The 20,778-nt window shown below is 56.1% G+C and overlaps 1 protein-coding gene across 4 annotated transcripts in view; it reads left to right on the forward strand.

Moving 5' to 3' along the window:
• Positions 1–987: 987 nt before the first annotated feature.
• Positions 988–20,778, forward strand: part of GRIK4 (glutamate ionotropic receptor kainate type subunit 4) — a 459,028-nt gene continuing 439,237 nt past the window's right edge. For 3 of the 4 annotated variants that reach the window (XM_084976373.1, XM_021062991.2, XM_021062992.2), the window contains exon 1: positions 988–1,146. The gene's annotated coding sequence lies outside the window, so the exon portion shown is untranslated. Of the gene's footprint in view, positions 1,147–15,887; positions 16,007–20,778 lie in introns of those variants that run through there. The other variant, XM_084976374.1, reaches the window with a different exon arrangement.

Consider the following 20,778-nt stretch of genomic DNA (forward strand, 5'->3'; position numbering starts at 1 on the left):
GTGGGCAGGTGCGAGTGGAGCCGAGCCTGTTGAAGATGGGAGGGCCCTGTGATCAGTGTATCGTTTGCCCAAGACAGAGACCACCTGGGTGGGAAAGGCAGGATCATGGCTAAGGAGGTCACGAGTCCCGAGATCTCCTTCCTCAGGAGCCTCCCCCCCTCCCCCCGCATTCCTCGGCTCCTCATTAGGGCAATTGTGATGCAGTTAAAATGGGCCATGACCTCGTCCACCTGGAGCTTGGACTCCTGGCTGAACCCTACCCCTCTCCCAGCCTCGGGGTCCTCACCTGTGACATGAGAATGACAGCTCCTCCAAAGATGTTCGTATTGATAAAATAGTGCCCTGGAACCACTAAATGCAAGTTGTCTCTCTCTAGTGTCTCCTGGAACAATTTGGTCTTTTCTCTCCCTGAGACCTCTGGCTCGCTCTCCATCCTCGCCACCACTAAGGCCGCAGTCTCCAGTACCCGGTACGCTCGTCCCTCGCGCTGTTCCCCAAGGTCCCACCAGGAGGCGCCCTTTGCCCGCCGAAGCGGGCCGGGCTCGAACTCCTCGGGGCCGGGGTGGGCGCCCCTTTGCGCAGGGCGGTGCAGGGTGCGGGCTGCGCCTGGGTCCCCCGGAGGACGATCCACCAGAGCGCCCGCACCTCGTCCTCAAGCTTCTCGGCCGCGCGCGCCCCTCGCGCTCCTGCCCCGCACCGCAGCCCCAGCCTCGCGCCTCCCGCTCGGCCTCGGCCCCCCGGGGCGGCGGCAAGTTTGCCCCCAGCCGCTCGGCCCCGCGGCCGCTGCGCTCCTCCCACGCCTAGGCCCCGGGGTGCACCAGGCGAGGAGGCAAGCGGGAGGCGAGGGCGTGCGGGCCGCCCGGCGCTCGGGCCCCGAAGGGGCGCCCCCCCAGTCGGCGTGCGCGGGCCGCTGCAGTTCCCGCGCTGCCCGCCGGGCGGCGCTCCGCGCCTCGGCCGCGCTCCTCCCGCGCTGCCCGCTCGCCGCTCGCTCGCCGCCGGACACAGACTCTGCCTTCAGCTGCCGGCGGATCGCGCTGGAGCCGCCGCGGCTGCTGCGGAAGAGGAAAAAAAAGGAAAACAACAGCCCGGCGGCCGGCGGAACAACGCCCGGCCCCAGCTCAGCCCCCGGAGTGCGGAGCCGCCCAGGTAAGGGCAGGGCCCGCCGCGGCGCCCCCGGCCCGCACCAGCGCTGCCCCCGCACCCCTCGCGTCCCATCCGCGCGGCGCCCGGCGCACGTCCCCTCCCGCGCCCGGATCCCCTACTTCTGACGTTCCTGCCTCTTCTTCCCTCCGGGGCCGCGGCCCCGCACCCTTCCTCCGCCCCCGCCCCCACCCCCTCCCCTGCGCCCTTCCTCCTCTCTCCCGCCTTCAGCCAGCCCGTCCCCTGCACTCCGGTCCCTGCGTCTCTCGATCGGGCCCCGAACCCCCATCGCTCTGCGCCGGTAGTTCCTCCAGTCTCCATCCCCATCTCCCTCCCTCCGCATCCCTTTCCCGGGCTCGCGTCCTCCCGCTCTGGTCCTCCCCCAGCCCCCGTAAACTCCCAGCCCTGCCTCTGCCCCCTGCAGGGCTGACGGCCCCTTCCCCACCCTGGCGCTTCTCCCTCCACACCTCGTCACCCTCCGCTTCTCCCGTCGCCGCGGTCCCCGGCTACAGTGCTCCATCCCAGCTCAGCCCCGGAGCCCACGGAGCCCCCTCCCCCTTTCCTCGCTGCCATCTGCCTCGACTGCCCCTGGCCCCTGCCCTGGACTCGGGCCACCACCACACCCCCCACCCTACACGTCGTCTCGCTTTGGGGGAACAGCGTCCTATCAGAAATGGACGAATGAGGCTGCCACCCATCCCACCCTAGTTCACCCGAGTGGGAAGTGAGGGAGAAACTCCAGAGACCTGCATTTGGGCGTGTGATGGGGGAGGGGGCTGGGGAGCAGCGGGGGGAGGGGAGCTGACTGAGATTCTCTCCAGTGAGGACCGGCCCAGCGAGCCGGGAGCCGCTCCGACCTGGCCGGGGTGGAGGGCCAGCTTGCGACAGCTGGGACAGGGGTTTCAAGGCGCCGAGAGCACCTGTGCCTCTTTCGCTGGCCTCCTTGAGCTGAAGAAAGTGAGAGGGGAGGAGCTGGGGCCGGGGGAGAGTTGGCGAAGACCTTTGGGGTGGAGGAGGCCGCGATGGGGGAGGCCCTGGGCCCTCTGGCCCGCGCGCCTGGCAGTGGCGGGGCAATGCGGCCGAGCTTTTCCTCCGCCGGACCTTCGGCTGCACAGCTCTTGGCATCTCTACTTTATGCTGCCATCTTCCTCCTGGTGCTGTTGTCTGGTGATGCCACGAGGTGCCACCTCCCTGCCTCCCTCCAGTGGCTCTTCTGGGCATGTCTCCCAAGGGCCTGGGTTGTCTGGGAAGAAGAGGGGCCCTCTGGGCTTGCTGGGCGCCGGTGCCAGGCAGTGGGCACCAGGCAAGACCAGACCAAGAGGTCCCAAGGACTGGGTGTGAGCCTTGAGCCCTGCCAGGAACAAAGAGAACTACCTTCACCTAAGCTCCCTATGGATCAGCTGGGTGACAATGACGCTTCCAGGAGCACCTGCTAAGGGTGGACGTGATATCCTCTGGATGGAGGCTCTCTGGGTTGGTAGTGGGCACCTGAGGGAGGAAGCTGGTCCTGCTTCCTTGCTTCCCTGTCCATGTGTGTAATGGGGGGGAGGGACCTGGAGAGGTCAGCTGAGCGCCAGTCCTTAAACCCCTCCTCCCAGGAAGCCCTGGGAACTCCACTGGGCATCATCAGGCCCATCGTATTTGCTGAAGCTGCAGCTCATGCCTCATCATTAATCAGGTTTATTATTTTCCTCACTGGCTGGATGTGTTTCTCAAGGTCGCGACCCTTTGGAGAGTTAATCTAATATGCACACATTACAGTGTCTGGGTTTGTTTAATTTCCCATATTTTGTTCAATTCTTGCGGAGGGAGCCTTCCATGGAGCTGTGGCCCGGGCTTGCCCACCGACCTCCTGTCTGCCTCACCAGCTCCATCCATGTCTTCCTCGGGACCTGCCAGCCAGGACCGGAGAGATGAGGCTGTCCCTGGAGCTCTTGGGGGTGCCTGGTGGAGAAGCGGCAGGGCTTTGTGGAGGGGGTAGCGAAGGGGTTCTGGTTTTCTGTGTTCTCCCTGTCCCCCGCCTCCCTGGGCATCTTGATCACTGGCTGGCATTTTCCCCAGCACCGAAAGCACTGGGTCGGCTTTGTGGTCTGGCTCCCAGGTGTGGTTTTCCCTGAGGCTGGAGAGGGAACTTTGCTGGGAGAGAGAAGTGGACTCTCGAGGGAGAAGGGCCCAGCTGCTGGGACGCAGTCCCTCCTGGACGGTGGGCTCAGCTGCCCCCGATGTGGGTCTCAGCCCAGCCGAGATGGAAGGAAGGAAGGAAGAAGGGCAGGATGACCTGTCCTGGGTGATGAGGAGAAACTGCTCAGAAAACAGGAGGGGCAGCGAGTAGGAAGCCAGTGGCTGCGTGTCTGGTTGCGGGTGGGCAGCGCCAGAGAAAGTGTGTGGGAAGAAAACATCTCTTGTTGCTTCTGCAGTACGAATCCCACATGTGGGGATTGAGTTCCACAGTTTTCCAAATGCTTTTTAGAAAAACTACCTCATTTGATCTGAACCAGACCTGAGTTACGTCTGTGCCTCTGCCCTGCAGCCCCGTGTTATTGATCCCCCGGGAACTGAGGCTCGCAGAGGTTAAATGACTTGTCCGAGGCTCTGTAGCCACACCTGAGGCCTCTGGACTCCCAGCCCGGGGCGCTTGTGCTACTACTTGTTGCTTCTTAAGGTCTCAGCTGCTCCGCGCTCCCGCTCTGCAGCCCCCACTCAGCCCTCCCCTCGTTCTCCAGGGTCAGCTCAACACCACCCGGGTCTGGGTTCTAGCTGGTCCTTGGTCCTGCATTTGCCCAGCTCGTAGACTGGCTGTCCCGGTACTCCAGGTGGCCTGCCACCTCCACGCCTGGTCATCACTTCCTCTTGACTTCCTCCTGTGGAGAGTTCCAGGTTCTCTCAGGCTCATAGCCTGTTCGCCTTGGACCCCTCGACCCCTGCCCCCCCACATACACACATCCTCCACTCACTCTCCCAAGTCTTCATGTGGCCTCAGTTTTTTGGGGCTCTGCTGGCGCCCAGCCTTGGGGCTGCATTTGCTCACCCCCCTGGGTTATGGTAACACAGCCTCCTCCCTGGGCAACCTGCAGGCTCTGCCTCCAGACACTCTACTGGTACCACACCTGCCTTCCTACAAAGGGTGGTATTTGTAACATGTGACCAGGTCTCCAAAGCCTCAATGGCCCCCAGGCTCCCGGAAAGAGTTCCCAGACCGTGGCTCAGAGTCTATGGCATGCACCTGCTGTCCCCGGCTTTATGCCTCTAGTCGTGAGCCTCTGTCCCTTCTCTGCCCACCATCACCCTAGGCCCTCTACCCCTTGCCTTTTCCTTTCCTCCTCTTTTTTGATCACCCACACCTTTCTCAGCCACCAAGATGCAGCTGGAGCCACACAAGGTGCAACCTGGGAAGGCCGCCCCCACCCTTACCCTCAGCCTGGGCTTTCATCCCAGCAGGAAGTGGTGGCAGCTTCCGCTGCTAAGTATCAGGCGTCTTGGGTTCCTGTCCTGGTGTCACTCCTGGAGTGACTTTGAACAAATATCTTAACCACTCTGAGCCTTACCTGTGTCACCTGTAGAATGGGGATAATCTCACCTGCCCAGAATGGTTGTGTGTGGGAATGTGGTTTGTCGAGTGACAGGCAACCCAGGAGGTACCCAGGAGCATCCCTTTTGTGGCTCATCCCGTGAAGCCTCTGTGGCTTAGCTCCCAGCTCCTGCCTGCTGTGGATTATTACCTGTCTCTGTGTGTCTCCCACCCAGATGTCAAGTCCCCCAGGAGCAAGGCCTTTGCCTGGTGCCTTTTCACACCCTCATCCCTGACCAAGGGAGCGCTGTCCTTCGGCATCCCAGCAATTGGCTCCTGCTCATAGTAGAAACAGAGGAAATAGTCATTACTTGATTATAATATTTGCTTACATAAAACAGGGGATGCCTTACAGGTAGCAAATCCAATACGAAGAAACATTTTAAGCCACAGTAACCAGCCGAGGTAAATGATGAGAAGGAAGGAGAGACTCAATTTAACATTGCATTGCCTTTGTAGTCTGCTCATTTTGCTCAATCACCCCTGAGACCCTGTGAGTTAGATGTGATCAGCCCGAATTTTACAGATGAGAAAGGGGGTCCGCAGGGGCCCCTGCAGTGTAGCCTACTCTGTGCCACATCACAGCAGGGGGCGCTTCAGAACCCCAGTTCTTGACCTTAGACTTGGGCCTGAAAAAGGGAAGGAGACGTTCTTTATAAAAAGATTGGCCCCTGGGGAGTTCCCAGTGGAATGAACCTGGGAACCATGAAGATGCAGGTTCGATCCCTGGCCTCGCTCAGTGGGTTAAGAATTTGGCGTTGCTGTGAGCTCTGGTGTAGGTTGCAGATGCGGCTCGGATCCTGCATTGCTGTGGCTGTGGTGTAGGCCAGCAGCTGTAGCTCCGATTGGACCCCTAGCCTGGGAACCTCCATATGCCATGGGTGAAGCCCTAAAAAGAGAAAAAAAGAAAAGAAAGATTGGTTCCAGGTTTTCTTTAAACAACTGAGCACTCCTGTCATTCCCATGTGGCCCAGCAGGGATGGGGTTTACCAGCACCTCTGGGAATCTGGTTTATGGCTGGGTGGAGTGCGCAGGAGGGCATGAGGCATGGTTGGCACGTGCGGCGTGTGCATGAATGGGAATGGGCACCAGCCTCAGGCTGAGCAGGTGTTCAAATGGGGCTGGAGCCCAGGACGGGGGGGTGGGGGTGGGGGGAGGAAGGGGACAGGGGATGTCCTGAGGGTTGGGTGATGGGTAGGAGGGGCGAGGTGCAGGTGAGGAAGGGGCCTGTCTGTGGGGAGGAGGGGTGAGCAGTGGTGGGGGGTGTGCAGAACTAACTGTCCACAGGACCTTGAGAACCAAAGAGAAGGGGTTCGGGACCCTCAGGCAGAGGAAGGTGGTGCCCGAAGGGGGGTGAGAGCCCAGGGGTAACGGCAGAAGGGGGTGCACTTGAGTGACATTTCCAAGGAGCAGCAGGACGTGCTGACAGATTGGGCACAGCAGACGGGGGAGCAGGAAGTGTCAGAGGGAACTTGGAGATTTCCAGCCTCGGTCTGGAGGAGTCTGGAAGTGGGTCTGAGGGAGGCTGTGGAGTGTCCCTAGACATGCTGTGAGGGGGGCGATGGGGCTTTTGGGGGTCAGCCCAGGGGGGCTGTGGGGTCCTGGATGCATGCCTAGGGGCATATGCTGGCAAGAAGGCAGGTTCTAGGTGGTTCTGATGCCAGATTTTCACCCCTTCAGCCTCCTGTGCGCCCTCTCCTCTCCTCCTAGAGCTGGGATCTCTGTGCCCAGTACTGGCTGTGCCTGTCACCTCTAGGGGACAGTGCCTCACATGCAGCAGCTGCTAATTAAATATTATTAATTTAATTATTTAATTCTCACCTGAGTTGGCCTCAACTCACGTTTAACAAATGTTTGTTACAGACATAAATTCATAGAGCATGGTGGGTGTGGAGGGGAGTGTGAGGGCTGGGCGGGGGGGCCTTTGGCTTCCTGTTGTGGAAGGTCCCCAGTTCCTCTGTCACACTGGGCCTTCTCCTCCTCCGTGGCTGCCCACTCAGTGCTGGACCCGACTATTTTCCAGGATGCTGGGGCCGGAGTGGTGGTGGGGAGGAGCGAGGGTCCAGAGGCTAGCAGACCTCCTTTTGTTATTCAGTCCTGGGTTTGAGCTTGGCCTGCTGTCCACTAGGGACACGGTGGCTTGACAGGGTAACCACTGTGAGCCCCGCCCCTCTCCTGGATTAGCCCTTATGGCCCCTCATTTGCCCCCCCCCCTTTTCAGGGAGCAGTTTGCTTGGAGGAAGCAGACAACCCAGGTGGCTGTGGTTTTGTTTTTGGGGTGCTGGCGGCATTTGGGCCATGGAGAGGCTGAACAGGAAGCTGGTGTGCAGTCTTGGGGGTCGGGGGGCATCTTTTGTTGGGAAGGGGGCACACTATGGACCTGTGGGAAAGATCCGGCTTGGAAACGGGAAATCCAGTCTCCTTATCGCTGCCTCAGTTTCCTGTCTATAATCTGGGGTATGTAATAAACTTGACCTCATAGAGTTCTTGATTCTGTGAGATAAGCATGTGGAGACTCCCCGGAGGGGGGAGCCAGCATGGGTGTGACCCCCCGCACAGGACAGGGAGGGGGGCTCTGGAGTAAACACAGGTTTAGAACTGGAGTTTAAGTGCCAGAGTTAAAGAGGAAGATTTAATAAAATGAGAAATCAATAGCCCAGAGGAGGTTAAGATGTGTGAGAGGCTGGCTACAAGGCACACTTAATAAAAAAGAAAAGTTTAAGAAGCCGAGCAAGTTGGGCATATCCTGGGGAGCTGGGGTGGTTTCTGCTCTCCAGCCCTGCAGGACTCCTGAGTGAGGAGCCTGGGTTTAGGGGCAAAGTGCCGCCGTCACCTTTGTCCGCCGTCAGGGACAGATCTCTGCTGCTCTCAGCCTGTTGGGCAGCCTGAACCAGACACTCCTGTTCCTCCTGTAGAGGCCATGTGGGGCGGCGGTGGCTGCGCCTCGATCAGATTGCACCGGATTCCAATCACAGCTCTTCCAGCCCCATCAGTGTGGCATTGGCAAGGGGCAGAGGAGCCAAAACTCACCTCTCTAAATCCCAGCAGGTGTGCTCAGTGATGGTAAATGGTCACAGTTGCTATCTATCGTTTACAAGTATGATTATTTTTCATGTTTACACAGTCTCTCCCAGCCCTGTTCAGTCCCTAAGCCGTCGCAGAACACAGTCCCTAGCAAGGTGGGTGAGAGGGTGGGAATTGAGGCATGGCCTTATGGAGAGGCAGCAGGGGCATTTTTTTCAATCATCAGAGAAGGCTAGAGTGAGTTTCGTCTAAGCCCCAGACAGAGGAGGCCCCTGAGGTTCAGGGAGCTTAAGTCACTTGTCCAGGGTATAAGACAGGGAGTGGCTGGCAGAACTGGGGTGTCAGCCCAGGCTCCTCAGCCTGCATCCTTTTCACTTGCCTTCAGGAGTGGGGGGGGGGGGCGCTGGAAAAGACAGACTCCCACAAATCATTTGGTCCCATCCCAGCATCCAGACCAAATCAGATTAGAGCTGAGAACGATCTTGCTTCTTTAAGGCGCTGGACTGTGAACTTGGGAGCTCAGATACAGTCTTGAGTTTCGTCTCTAGCACTATGGTGACACCTAGTAGGTACTCAGTAAATATTTATTAAATGGATAAATTAGTTCATAGCAACAGTGCTGGTAGCAATAACAATGGCTAATATTTATCGAATGCTTGTTATACACCAAGCATGATGCAAAGTGCTTTCCATATGTAATCTTAGTTCATCCTCTTAATGACTTTAAGGTTCTGTGATTATACCCATTTTCCAGATGAAGAGGCTGAGATTCAGAACACATGATTCATTAGCCCAAAGTCTCATGGTTGGTAAGAGGCGGGGTTTGAATTTGTACCCAGGTGGTCTTATTTCACACTCTGGTGGTACAATTCCTGTGTGCATGTGCATACGCATGTGTGCCTGAGTGCACATGTGTGTGAAATATACGCGGACTCTCCCCTAATTGCCTAGACTCCCCTCTGGCTCCCTCACTACTTCTGTTTCTCATCCGTTGGCAGAGAGGCCAGGCATGGAGGTGGCAGTGGGATCTTGATATGCGCTGGTGCCTGTCTTTCCTTGGCCTGATTTCTTTGACCCCCTGAGTGAGAGGTCACTGGCGATATTGGGGAAACAACTAAAACCAGCCCAGCAGAGCTTCTGCACTGGTGCCTGAAACATGGAAAGGGGAGGGCCTGGGGGAGGCTGAAGAAGGCAGCCACGTGAAGCCTTGACAAGACTCTTAGGAGCCAAAAAGTTGGAGCATTGATGGAGCTCAGGTGAGACTAGCCTCTGCCAGGTCCTGGGCCTCAGGCTGCGTAGACCAGCCAGGGTTAGTGTACTGGCCTTCCGCCAGGGCCGCGGTACTCGCTGCCTTGCATGGCTGCCCAGGGTACTAGGGGAACTAACTGAGGTCTTGGACTCTCAGAGGCTTGACAGCATCTCTGGAAGAAATCTAAAGGCTCACTGCTGGGCCCACGTGGTTATTATTGATCTGTATGGCATCTTCCTGGCCTAGTGCAGTTCATAAGATCACAGTGGAAGGTTGGTAACAGGATGGGAGTTTGGGCATCTCTTTGGAGGCAACAGAGACTTTTTCGGAAGTAGAGAGGACTAGAGTGGGTTTAGGGAGGGCCAGGAGACCCCCATGGAGGCATTTACTAGGGGAAGCTGGCGGGTGAAGTGTGTCACCAGCCCTCCACCCCACGGCCAGCCTCCATCAGCACAGTCAGCCTTTGCTCCGAGGCCACCAAGGCCCCTTCCTGATGGCGTCACACATTCATTCAAAGGCTTGTGATGACTTGGGGATTTCTGCCCTTTCCCCCAGGAGCTCACAGGCCACGAAGGTGAGGGGTGGTTGGGGCGGGTGGGATTTATCCAGACCCTCAGAGTCATGGATTGAGAGGTTGGATCAGGATCCGGGACTTCTGCCCCCCCGCACGGGGCTCTGTCCACACACCCGAGGCCTTGGGAAGGCCACGTCGGCCTGTGCAGATGATGGAGGCAGTGGTCCTTGGGTGCACCTGCTCCTCCGCCCAAGGTGAGGATGTTACACAGAGTAAAGCAGCATCTGTCCTGGAATGATAATGCCTATTTTATTGCAGGGAAAACCGAAACTCATGGAGATTGAATGAATCACAGTATCTTATTCATGGAAGGAACTTGAGATCATTCCGTCAACATCCTTCCTCTGCTCTCCTCTTGCCCACAGATAGAATCTCCCCTGCTAGTTACCTACCTCGGCTGCCTCCTCCTCCGCCTCCTCCTCTACCGCCACCTCCTCCTCCTCCTCTCCCTCCTCCCCATCTTCTGAAAGCTAACATCGGTGGGCACTTACTATGTTCTAGATGCCTTATGTGTATTAAGTTGATCTTCCAACAACCCCATGAAGTAGGGAGTGTCATCTCCTTTTACAGATGAGCGAACTGAGGCGCAGAGCAGTTGCATAGCTTGCCCGGGTGACACGCCAGGTGGGGCCAGGGTATAGACTCATCCGTCTGGACCATACTCTTGACCACCCGCCGGGCAGGTGTAGACAAGCATGTGGGAGCACCTGACGCACTGCCTGGCACGCAGAAGGTGCTCAGGAAGTGTTAGCGCTTCTCCTCAAAAATATCAGAAGGGGGGAGTTCCCGTCGTGGCGCAGTGGTTAACGAATCCGACTAGGAACCATGAGGTTGCGGGTTCGGTCCCTGCCCTTGCTCAGTGGGTTAACGATCCGGCATTGCCGTGAGCTGTGGTGTAGGTTGCAGATGCGGCTCGGATCCCGCGTTGCTGTGGCTCTGGCGTAGGCTGGTGGCTGCAGCTCCGATTCAACCCCTAGCCTGGGAACCTCCATATGCCGCGAGAGCGGCCCAAGAAATAGCAACAACAACAACAAAAAGACAAAAGACAAAAAAAAAACAAAAAAAACAGAAGGTTTCGCTGGACACTGAGCCAAACCTGCTTTCCACGCCCTTGTTCTGCACCCCGCCTTGGAGGCCTGAAGGCACTTCTGCCCTCTTGCCCTTCCTGTCCTGAGGGTGCGAAGCTGCCTCAGGAACAAGAAGCAGAGCCTCCTCCTACCTGGGTTTCTGTTCAAGACTCTTTTCCCCAAACGGAGTCCCCTGGCAGGAAGCTGATGGCTTCTCGGTGGGGGCCCCCGGGGAACGTGCAAGGCTGGCCCGGGCCTCACGGGCAGGTAGGTGCCTGATCCTTGGTCACATCCATTCATAGCACACATTTTCCGATGGCCTCCTGGGTGCCAGGCACTGCCACAGAATCCCACGGGGTGGGCTCCCCCTGGGCTGGACCCTTTCTAAATGTGCAGGCAGACCTCTTCTGAATCTGTCAGATGACGGGTTGGGCCTTGGGTCCTGGGGGCAAGGGGCTGAGAACCTCAGTGACCGACTGCTCCTTTGAGCTCCTGGGAGGCTGGGTGATGCTGCAGACACCTCCACCAAAGGGCCAGAAAGTTCAGATGACCCAGATCTGAGGGCAGGCAGGTAGGTGGAGAAAGCTCACCCCGTTTATGTGAGCCAAAATAGCACCACACCCTTCTCCTTTGAGAAGAAAGGGTCCTGCCGGAGTCCAGAGTAAATAGGCTGGAACATGAGATCCGCTAGGTGGGGTGCAGAGTGGAAGTGACCAGGGCAGTGGGCGGCGTGAGTCGTGGAAAGTTGGCTGAGTAAGTTTCCATCAGCACAGGACCCCCAGGCTGGCGGCTCGTGGGCTGGCTCTTCCCCTCGGTGCCTCTCTGGGGAGGGGGGTCAGTGGAGGTGGGTACTCAGTACTTGATCCTGGGCTTCTGGAGGTGGGGTGGAGCCGACCTTTGTCCCATGTTCCTGGGCTGGGAATGCCGCCCCTCTTGTCACAAGTTCCATCCTCTTATGTCTTGGCAGATCCTCAGAGCAGCCTTGCACTGCAGGGATTACTGGTTCCATTGACTCGAGAGAGGGTGGGTGCTCCCAGAACCTGGGGAACCTGAGCTCACACAGCTAGACCAGAGCATCACCCTTTTCTTTCTAAATGTGTGGCTTCTTCTGGTGGCTGGTGCTTCTCCAAGGAGCCAGTAGGGGTCTTTGCTTGAGTCTCCAGCCCCTGCAGGGGAGGAGCTTAAACAGCTCACCTGGAGGCGGGTCAAGGGCGGGTGACCACAAGGCCAGCCAGGCCACACTCAGATGCCTCAGGGAGGTCCGCAGAGGTCATCATCTGTCTCTTCAAGACATGAGCTCCAACAAAATAAAATAAAAAGGAGTTCCTGTCATGGCTCAGCAGTAACAAACCCAACTAGTATCCATGAAGATGCAGGTTCCATACCTGGCCTCGTTCAGTGGGTTAAGGATCTGGAGTTGCCATGCAGTGTAGGTCACAGATGTGGCTCGGATCTGGTGTTGTGGTGGCTGTGGTGTAGGCTGGCAGCTGCAGCTCCGATTGGACCCCTAGCCTGGGAACTTCCATTTGCCACAAGTGCAGCCCTAAAAAGCAAAAAAAAAAAAAAAGACATGAGCTCCACCACACAGCGCCTGCATCTGTCTCAGTGTTGCAGCCCCAGCAGCTAGGACGGTGCCAGCATATTGCGAGTGCTCGTTACATGTGTGTGGAGTGAATGGCTTCCTTTGGCAGCCTGCCCCTCGTGTGCAGAGGCCCGCATCGTGGAGCCTGAGGCCAGCGATGAGCCTCGGCCCTGGAAAGCTGGGATGTTGTGCTTCGGCTCACAGGCGTGTAGGATGGAAGGGTCGGTTGTACGGATCTCAAAGCACATTTCCCTGGTGGGTAGTGGGATTAACACAACCCATGACAGAGCGGAACCAGTCCGAAGGGCAGCCCTAAGCCCTAAGCACTTCAGCCCCTCACCCCTCAAACCCAGTCCAATCCCCCTCGGCCTGGCATGGGGGCCGAGGGGGATTGGATGGAGGTGTCTAGTGAGAGTGGGGGTGGCACGTGCGGTGAGAGGTGTGACCTCTGGATCAGGGTGGGGCACTGCCGTCCCCGTGTGTCAGGATGAAGCTCTGGGAGCAGAGGCCTGAGCCCCAAGGGTGCTCCCTAGACACGCAGTGTGAGCCGGGGACTGCGTGTCGCCAGAATTCCTTTATTCCCAGCAGAGTTAGTTGTATGGGAGGGCGGTGGGCAGAGGGGGGTGTCAAGGATGTGGGTGGAGGACCTGGGAAAAGGCCGCCTTTGTGCGGGGATGGAGGGCGCGTGGGCATAGGCCTGTCTGCCCTTTCAGCCCCTGGATCTTGGGGCACAGGTGCTGTGTGTGATGCAGAGCCCGGGGACTTCTGCTGCCCAGTGTGACCTTGGTCAGTGGCATCAGATGGGTTTCCTCCTGTGTCCCCTTCTGCTGGTTGGCCATGGTGCCTGCAAGGCTGGGTTGAGAGGACTGGGGCGGAGTATGGGCTGCCTGGGAGGGAGCCTGGGTGGACTTGAGATGTCTGCTGGGGGATCAGGACACAGTGACATTTAGTGTGTAACAGTGTCCAGTCGCATTTAGTCCAGCCAGCTCATTTTACACACAAGGAAAGCCAGACACAGAAAGAGGTAGGAACTTGCCCAAGGTCCTGTGATTTGCAGCAGTGGGATTCAAAATGGGGTCCCCTAGCCCCTGTTCTTTCTTGTCTTATGCCTCTCACTAGACTGATTCTCCAGGAGCCTCTTCTCAAAGCAGGGGAGCAGGTGCCCGTTTCCGCTGCTCCCCACCTGGCTGGCCTGGTTCAGCGGTGCCCCCACCATCCCCAACTGCTAGCCAGCCCCGTCTGTCCTGGGCAGGCCAGGAAATGAGCCTCAGAATCGGCCCTGCCCTCTGGGAGTTGTGACCCCAAGAGGCGTGTGGAGGAGAGACAGGCAGAGACATCACACAGACCCACAGCGGGCAGTAAACACACACTCATCTAGGCTGTGCCACAGAGGTGTGTGTTAAGACCCAGGGTCCAGGCTGAAATGGGCAGAGCAGGACAGGCTGATGACTCTCCTTTAAGCAATCCCAGGAAGCTTCCTGGAGGAGGGGGCTTCTCTGCAGCGTGGTGGTGTGGGAGTGCTGGTGCGATGTGTGGGAAGTCGTCTGGTGCGGTGGAAGGGTGACAGGAGAGGCCCTTGGCCAGCCTGGGATGAGATTTCCCACCTCTTCATTTACTCTGCAGCCTTGGATAAGTCTGTTACGATGTCTGAAAGCCTCTGTTTGTTCAGGGATAAAATGGGGAGGAGAAAACACCTAATCTTCGAGGGCTTGGAGAAGAGCAAATCGGATGACATCGGAAGGGCTTCTTAGAAGGGGCTTTCAGTATGTACTGTGTGACTTTATATACAGTTCAGGCACAGGCAGAGTAAACCTGTGGTGACAGGAGTCAGCGTGGCAGTTATGCTTGCAGGGGGTACGGGGGATGGGGGCTCTAGGGTACTGCTGATGTTGTTTCTGGATCCAAGAGCTGATTCTGTGGGAGATTCACTGAGCTCTACACTTTCGTGATTTCTTTGTACATACATTATACTTCATTTGAAAAAAAATTTTTTTGATGTTTTTTTGTTTAAGGTGCTTATGATGCTAGGCATGGCTGGGTTATAATAGCCAGAGTCCAGTCACTTGACAGAATGTCTAAGAGGAGACCTGGAATGACCTTTGGAGAAATCGTGTCTAGTTTGTGTGGAATATTTTAGGCAGTGTGCTAATCACTTCACATGCATTTTCTCATGTAGTCCTCGCAACAGCCCCTGTTTTTTTTGGGGGGGGGGTCTTTGTTGTTTCTTTTGTTTCATTTTGTTTTGTTTTTCTGTTTGTTGTTTGTTTTGGCTACACCCACGGCATGCAGAAGTTCTCAGACCAGGGATCCAGCTGGGATCGAACCTTCACCTTCGCCACAGCAGTGACACCATCAAATCCTTAACCTGCTGAGCCACCAGGGAACGCCCAACAGCCCCTGTTTTATAAGTAGGGAAACTGAGGCTCAGAGAAGATGTGTAATTGCCCAAAGTCACACAGCCAGCCTGGGGCAGGGGTGGGCCCAGGCCAAGTCCGACTCCAGAGCCTGGGTGGAGCATGAAGCGCCAACCTAACCTCTTGTCCTAACCCCTTCCTTGGCTACTAAGTGAGGGGTGGCTCCTGGGTCTGTGTTGTCTTTTAATTTGACGATGCTGGGGGTCCCATTGGCCTGCAGCTTGTGGTGAGAAGAGCACAGTTCCTGAGCTAGTCCCAGTCGGGGGGTGCCTCCAGAATGGGGGTAAGTGGGAAGCAGGAACCGGAAGGAACGCATTGGTCAGAGAGAAGCAAGATTGTGCAGGCTGGGTGGGGTTGGGGCAGGGGCGTCTCCAAGGGTCCTGGTGGGGAGGGGCTGTGTGGACGCTCCAGGCGAGTGATGCCTTGCTCAATTAAAACCCTCCTGGGCAGATCCCTACCAGGTAAGAGGAGAATGGAGTATTTTTCCTCCCAGCAGCCAGCCAAGGGGAGGGGGGAGCTGTTCTGCATTAAGCGAATTCCCTCACCTCTCCCAGAGTCTGTGCAAGGAATTTGCATCTTCACAGAGACTTTACTGCTCAGACTGGGCTGGGGGCTGGGAGGAAGGTGGGAAGTCGGGTCTTTTTGTTGCTTTTATTCATTGGCTAAGCAAGTCGGCCCAACTCCGATGAAGCAGCCCTGCGGTGTGGCCTTGTCTAGTGGGAGAGAGATGCCATTGTGTTTGTGTTTATATGCAACTGGCAAAGCAGATAAAGCCTTATTGTTGTCCAAGGTTTCCAATCAGATGGGGAAAAAGAGGGCCTGGTGGCATCATTTGAGGTGCTGAAGGGCACACAGCTTCTGTACCAGCCGAGCTGCTCAGCTCCTCTGGGAGGCCTGCCCTGATTAACCCCTTCAGCTCCTGATGGTTACATCTCAGCCCTCAGCAAGGACCTACACACTGTGAAGAGAGTAAGCACACTAGCGAGTTCTGGTTGTTTGTGACTGTTTTTGTCTTATGTCTGTCTCCAGTATGTTGGTCCTATCACTCCTATTTGACTGGAGGCTGACTGAGGGCAGGGACTATGAGGACCCTTTCTCTGGGCCTCCCTTAGCAATTCCATCCATGTAGCAGGTGTCAGCCTGCGCTCAGGCACTAGTTCCGCAGTATAGTGTTAACTCTGCCTCAGGACCTTTGCATGTGATGTTCACCTGTTTGGAACCCCTTCCGCCACCTCCTCTTTTCCTTTTGCTTCTCCATTCATCTTCCAGGAAGCCCTTTCCTGCGGCCTCCTGAAGCCTGAAAGGGGCCCCCTCTTGCTGCTCCCACCCCTCCTGCACGCCTTCCCTTCAGAGGATTCTCCAAATGGTGCTGTACCTGCCTGTTCACGGTAACTGCCACCCCGACTGGGCGCTGAATTCTGGGCAGCTCGGGATTGGATTGGGCTGTGACATCCACTCCTGTGCCATGGCCTCTAACACAGAGGGTCTTGCTGAATGTTTGTTGAAAGAGGCAAGGCCCTTGAGCACCAGATTGGGGGGCCGAGGTCCAGAGCTTCTCCACGGGAGCCCAGCTGCTCCGTCCACCTGCCCTGGAAGGAATGCCCTTGGCCTTGACTCCCTCCAGTTGAGCCTGAGTCCCAAACAGCTGTAGAGGCAGGACTCTAGAGCCCAGCGTGGGCGCCAGTGGCCACACCTGTTTTGCTCAGTGCTGAGTTCCTGACATCTGTACACAGATGCTGCATCAGAATGTCCCATGAATATGCCTGGAAATTCAAATGTGTCTGCCCCCAGTGGGGAGTGGGGCTGGCCAGAAAAGGTGCTTCCCCTCCTTCATCCTTCCACGGAACCAGGTAGAGGTGTTTTCAGGTGTCCTAGAGCAATCTCCCCTCCTCACCACCTGCACATTTGCTTTTGGGCACTTCCACATCCACTTTCTCATTTAATCCTCCTAGCAATCCTGGGAGGCAGGTGTTATTGGCCCATTTTACAGGTAAGGAAAGAAGTTCAGCGTGGTTATGCTGATATGGCCCAGGTGACAAGGCTGGTGAGCAGCAGAGCCGGGAGCCAGCTCTTCTCTTTCTAGCACAGCCCCATCGCGGCTGCCCTTCCTTCCAGGCAGCTCAGCGCCCTGTCTAGGAATCAGAGATCCCCAGTGTGTGCGTCCTCCTAGCACCACTCCCTTGTCCTTGATTGGAGCCCGAGAGTCCATGACCTTGGAAGGCCCGTGTCCTGACCACAAAGTGCGCTTGGGGAGGAAATCTGGCTTTGACAAATAGCCCTGTGGTCCCAGAACATGCAGGGCTAATTCAAGTGCAAACAGTGTATTAGTATTTATTACTCATGCTCCACTGCTAATAAAATTTGAGTTTTAAAAATAATGGTGAGCAAATGAATTGGTCGATGGCCTGTGGGGAGAGAATGCAGGGAAGGATATTTCATGGAGTTCCAGGGGGACGAAGCCCATGCAGTTTCCCTACTGGTGTGGGGGGATGGGAGGGCTTATTTTAGGGGGCAGCTCTCCACTCCTGGTCCTGTTCAAGAACTCTTTAATCTGCATGTTAAAATTGGTTGAAAGCACCTTTGCCAAGGGTGGCATCACCTCCAGGCCGAGGAAGTGGCTGTCGGCCAGGGAAATGCCTCTCAAATATCTATTTCAGTTATCTGTGCTTAAAATCCGTAATTTGGAAATTCTCACAAAGACCCATGCCTGCCATCCTGTGGGTACCTCTGTTTCTGACACCGGAGTTGTAGAGCAGGCCAGGTTCTGCCAAGCAGGGCAGAGACCTCAGAAGGTTCTAAGAAAAACCGGGGAATATGTCATAGGCTCCATGTTGCCTCAGAATTAGGAAGAGAGAGAGGGAACCCTGGGGAGTGGAGGGGACTCAGAGCTACCCTCCCTCCTCTCTGATAGATAGCACCTCTGTCCCTGTAAGTTATCAGTCCTTCTCTGTCTCAGGAGCATCATGAGCTGGAAGAAACGTAAGATGTGCTACCGTGTGACTTTGCGCTAGTCATTTAGCTTCTGCAGGACTTAGTTTTCTCATCTGTAGAATGGGGGTGATAAAACCCACTGGGACCACTTTATAGGATCAAGAGGGGGAAATGGGGCTGTGTAAAGCAGAAGAAATATGACAGCCCTTCAGATATTTTGAGACCATGCTTTTGCTTTCCTCAGGAAATTGCTTTGCAGAGTTTCTGTTCTAGCTCAGCAAGTTAAGGACCCGACATTGCCTCTGTGAGAATGCGAGTTCGATCCCTGGCCTCACTCAGTGGGTTAAGGATCTGGCAATGCTGCAAGCTGCAGTATAGGTCACAGATGCGGCTCCCATCAGCTGCATCTTCCAGCCGGTGTTGCCATGGCTGTGGCCTAGGCTGGCAGCTGCAGTTCCAATTTGACCCCTAGCCTGGGAACTTCCATTTGCTGCAGGTGCAACCCTTAAAAAAAAGAAAGAAAGAAACTGCTTTGCTGAAAGCTGGGCTTTCAGAGGGCTTAGAAAATGTGAGGGGCTTTGGGGTTTATTTGTGTAGGTGGTACCTGGAATATCCTTCAGATTTCGTCCATCAGCCGTGATGGACAAGGAGCTGCTTTGCCCTCCTCTCCCTCCTCTCGTTGCTCTCCCTGCCCCCACCACAGGCACCAGCTCTGCCCAGATGAGTGCTTAGACACCAAGAGTTGCCAGCACTGTGGACTCGGCACTCAGCACATCTGCCCCCCAGTTCTCAGTCAACCTTGAGGTGGGCACCAGTATTCTCCCATTTGACTGGAGCAGGAAACCGAGACCCAGAGCAGTGAGGGGCCTGCCCAGAGTTATGGTTAGAACTGAGCTCTGCCTGGTTCCTTCAGCATCCTGCCTCCTCAAGGTTCTGGTCCATGGTTGCCACGCCAAGGGTTCGGTCAGTGACTTCGGGTGTCCCTGTGGAGTGGGTGCCATCCCCCTTATTCTCTTTTACTCTCAAATGGAGACCCTCCTCCTGGCCCATTTCTGGATGCTCTGAGGGTGAAGAAGGACTTCAGCGCACCCAGCAGGTATTTGACCTTTGGGGTGCCAGAGACTGTGGGAAACAAGGCATCCAAAGGCCGAGCTGGTGTCTGTGGCCACTCGGACCCCCAGGGCTGCAGATGCAGAGGTGGTTACCTGGTTGTGATTTTGGCCTCTTTAAATCCTCCGTTGCCCCTCCCCAGTTCCAGAGGTGGCCTGGCCCTCTGCTCTGCATGTCCTTTCCCCAGACCCAGGCTACACTCTGAGCATCACTGAGGCCTGCCCTTCGGCCCAGCGACTTTGAATCTGGCTATCCCAATGCCATGGGATCTGTCTTCAGTGTGGGTATGGTGGCCCGGTGGCCCTGGTCTGTTGGTAGGCAATGTCCGAACAGCTGGGAGGCATTGGATCCTAGGTCTTTGCAGTGGGGCGGGGTAGGGTGGGGTGGGAAATGGGTATTGTTTGGACATTTGGTGTAAATTAGTAATATTGTGACTGCTAATTGAATGTCCATTGATTGCCTGTCAGAGGTTAGATTTAATCTGTCCTTCCCCCTGAGTCGCAGTGGACTGCTTAAACAGTTTGCTTGCTTTGCCCTCGTTTTCCTTTTCCTAACGTGGTCTCCTTCCCTGCACCCCAACCTGAGGTTCATTTCACTGGCTTCGTAACGAGCGTCTTCTGTTTTCTGGCACTGATCTTGGCCTCCCTGTAGCCTCTAGCCCCTCCCAAGGGGCTGGACTCATTCCTCCACTGGAGCTTTCCTGGAGCATCTGGAGACCCAGGGCAGACAGAGTCGGCCTGGTGCATTTCTTTTGGGGATTTAAATGCTTCGAGATGTTCTCTCTGGGGAGTGGATGGGGCAGTGGCCTGGAGACTTAAGGGATGAGCCCTGGTTGGGGCTACCTTCATTCACTCATTCACTCGTTCATTCATTCACTCCTTCACTCATTCATTCACTTATTCACTCATTCATTCATTCGATGAGGCACGGGCTCTAAGCCAGGCCCTGTGATCAGCCCTCAGGAGCAAATCCTGAGTTCAGCATTCTGGAGTAGAGATGGCGAAGCGAGCAGGTGACACAGTACAGCGTGATAGTCCAGGCAGGATCCTGGGGACATCGAGAGGACATTTGAATCAGATGTGGGCAGCAGGAAATGCTTCCTGAAGAAGGAACAGGGCCTGCAATAGAGCTCGAACTGCATTTCAGAGGACAAGGAGCAGTTAGCCCGGCAAAGGGAATCCTGGGCAGAGGGCACAGCCTGTAATGGCTAGTAACCTGGAGGGAGAGGTGGCCAAGAGTCAGGTGAGGGGCTGATAATTACAAGTGAGTTTCACTGAGCATCGGACAGTTTCTAAGAGCTTTCCTTGGATTGTCTAGTTTAGTCCTTAAAACAACCCCACATGCAGGTGCCATTAGCATCTGCTTTAATGGCTGAGGTGGTGGAGCCCAGATCCCACCTGTCCTGGTGGAGGTCCAGCATGGTGAATGCAGGCATCTGGCTTGGGAGTGCCAGCACCTTCTGCTTCACAGCTATGTCTGTCTCAGGGCTATTACACCAAGGGTTGGGTCGGTGACCTTGAGGGGTCCTTGCTGAACCAGGTTACGGAGGGTCTAATGTGTACAGTGAAAAGTTTTCACTTTATCCTGAAAGCTACATGGAGCCACTGAGAGCTTTTAAACAGAGGAATCACTTGATCAGGTTTGTTTTCAGAAATGACCACCCTTACTGCAGTGGAGGATGGGTGGGACTGGATCCAGACTAGAGGCCTGGGGAGCAGCTACTGAGCAGGGAATGATCCTGCAAAAAGGGCAGGGGGCTGGCTAATGGGGCAGAATTGGGGCACAGAGGCATGAAGGAGGCAGAATCTACAGGACACCTAAGGGTTAACTGGATGAAGGTGAGGGAAGTGGGGGAAGGCAGGTGTTTAGATGATTCTTTGATTCTTCTTTTTTCGTTTGCTTTTTAGGGCCGCACCCACGGCATATGGAAGTTCCCAGGCTAGGGGTCGAATCGAAGCTGCAGCTGCCAGCCTATGCCACAGTCACAGCAATGCTCTGGCTAAGGACTGGAGGTTCCAAGACCTCTGTAGCTCAGGATGGCCAGTGGACTCCCACTACCTCCTTCTCAGGCCCGATTAATTTGCTAGAGTGGCTCACAGAACACGGGAAATGTTTTTCT

The sequence above is a fragment of the Sus scrofa genome, chromosome 9, assembly GCF_054392235.1.
Source record: "Sus scrofa isolate SSC_HxYL_T2T_F1_AM1 chromosome 9, Sscrofa_HxYL_maternal_Yorkshire_Landrace_v2.0, whole genome shotgun sequence".
In the NCBI taxonomy this organism is placed as follows: Eukaryota; Metazoa; Chordata; class Mammalia; order Artiodactyla; family Suidae; genus Sus; species Sus scrofa.